Genomic DNA, 2,887 nt, shown 5'->3' with positions numbered 1-2,887 from the left:
GTGTAGTGTGTGGACTTAATTATTATTTGTGAACATGTGGCCGGAAGTCAGTATCATTTTTAAAGATGGTGGCAACCAACTTGGATGCTAACTGGCCAAAAAATAACTCTCCAAATCCACAGAATTCACTTTTGCCATATTAGACTCACTCACTCACCCACTCACTCTACAGAACTGTGAAATTGTGTGCCGTGGGGGGACTTTTGACATTAGACATTAGACATAATATTTCCAGCTATCCACTATAATACAATAATATTTTCAAACATGAACCATTAGCAATCAACAGCTATTCGATTGAGCTGGAAGACTTGCAAAACTTAACTCCTTTAATTGGTAAATACTTATTGTAGGTTGTTAAGTTGGTTGAAGCCCTTTTAGCATTATGGACACCATTTTTGTATCATGTGGGAAGGCATAGGACCCTCCAAACAGCCTTTCCCCCCCCCCCATGGCCCTGATCTATTACCCATGACATCTTCTACATTTACATTTACATTCATTTCACTTTATTCCCAAAGCGAGCTACAAAAGCAAAAACAATCATGCTCCAGTGGGAATAGGAGACATTTGTGTCACAATACATGGCAACTTGGAGAACAGACAAGCAGAGGATGACAGCTGAGGGTGGAGTTAAGCCCAGGCAAGAGGGATGGAGGGGATATGGAGGAAGTGCATGTCAAGTGTGATAGTTCAGTTGGGTTAGGAGAGGATTCTCTATATTAAGCATGACTGTTAAAAAAGAACTGTTATGGGTGCCAGCCATAGAGGAAATGCAGAAATGCATGAGTTCTTAAGATGGTGACTGAAAAGTGAAAGTGTCTGCTTCAGTCTAGCGTTATTGCATGAAGCATCTGTAGAGTGTGTAGGATTAGAATCAGTAGTGGTGCTATCTGGCAGTGCTAATGCTGTACTCTCCACTTGTGCGCTCAACCAGCTTTCTGATCACGTGATACCATCTAACTGGTCAACTTGAACCAATATACTCACTGGGTCGTGTAGGTATTGATCACTCCTGGCAAGTGGAGAAAAGTCCTAGTTACACATACACAGAGAGAGAGAGAGTGAGAGAGAGAGAGAAACACACACAACAAAAAGCTACACTCATGTAAACACAAATGCACTATCAGGCACACACACACACACACACACACACACACACACACACACACACACACACACACACACACACACACACACATACATCAAACCCAATCTCAAACACATCTACACAGGCCCTATACAGTGTTGCAGCACTCCCCTCTTATTATGCAACAGTGCAGAGTCATGGCAGCACAGGCCGGAGACAAGCACCCAGTCCTCCTCTCCTCTCCTCTGCTCCTCTCCTCTCTCCTCCTCTTCTCTCCTCCTCTCTTCTCCTCCTCTGCTCTCCTCTCTCCTCTCTCCTATCTCCTTTCCTCTCCTCTCCTCTCCTCTCTCCTTCTCTCTCTTCTCCTCTCCGATCCGTCTCTGCTAGTGCAGCACCTGGCTCATAAGCTGCTAATTCTTCTGCCAGATGGCACCTCTCACGGAACACCTGGTTCATCATTGGGATTCCTCCACCCTGCTCCAGTTCGATCTGCTTCCGCCGTAGAAAATGATTGTAATAATAATTCTCCATCCTCCTCCAGCTATTATGTCACATCACTAGAACAAACAGTTATTCCTGCACATTTTGTGGCGGTGGCTTGATGCCAGTTTTCCTGGTGACAGTCGCCCCGCATGGTTTCGCCATGGCTCCTCTCACACAGTGTGTTTTTGACACTGTCAAGGAGACCTCTGTTGTGAGTTTTTTTCCTCACCTATATCATCGGTGGGCAGTGCATTTACTGTAGGTTCCTGTCAGTTATCTGAATTGTTCATGGTTGACATGAAACAAGAATAGACTGATCTCCATGTCACACCTTTATACCACATATAAACAACTGGGTTTCGGCATAGAGAGGATCAGGAATGTCTTCCCAAAAAGGAATGTGCACAAAGGCCTTTATGAAAACATACAAATGATAGCGGAAGACTGCTTCTCTTCTACTCTAAATGGAAAAAGCATTGGTGGACATCCAGCTAAATATTATTCACATTGACCGCAACAACTTTTTTGGTAACTCTGCTGTCACAGAAATCAAAGCTGATGGCACTTTGCACCTCCAAGGACTTCAAAATTCAAATTCATTTTGAGTTAAAGCTCCCCATTTCAGAATCTAAATACAATTTGAAAAGTTTATATTTGAGAGAACTCAAACAATTTAGATCAAATTAATTGCTGAGATGACAAAGAGAATCCCGTGCATGTAGGGTGGTGGCCAATCGCGGCCTTGGACATTTTGCAGAGCCGAATAGCAATTTTGTTTCTTTGTTTATTCTCTGCGTGTATGCAGCTGAGCGCATCCAGTAATATAAGATAGGTGGTGTTGCTGAATTGAATGGTAATTACAGCCCAGACAAATTGGAAGGAAGAAACCAAACTTACTTTCTATTATGAGATAGTATTATTCTTGGTTAATAATCCTTTTATGCATGATTGAATTTTGATAGGCTGTCTGCATGATAATTGTGCTTAATAAAGCATTACGTATGAAGGCTTGTTAGGCTTTTTGTGGTGGGCTCTATCAATAGTACTTATTTGGTCCTAAACATGATGGAAATATAGGCCACATTATGGTCTTTGCAAATGTAGATGCAAATAAATATGTTTTTTCCCCCTCTTCATTTGACTTTTCACTGTCCAGTTTTGACTAACTTAGCTTGGCCTGTGGGGAAAATTGTGTGCCAGACAATAGTAAAATAACAAAAAATAATGGCTAAAATGTCACATTATTATACATTGCTAATGGTCATTCTTCTCAACAATTACCCTTCTGTAGGATGATCTGTCTACAAATTGTTA

The sequence above is a fragment of the Sardina pilchardus genome, chromosome 3, assembly GCF_963854185.1.
Source record: "Sardina pilchardus chromosome 3, fSarPil1.1, whole genome shotgun sequence".
Taxonomy (NCBI): Eukaryota; Metazoa; Chordata; class Actinopteri; order Clupeiformes; family Clupeidae; genus Sardina; species Sardina pilchardus.
This window is presented reverse-complemented; position numbering follows the sequence as displayed.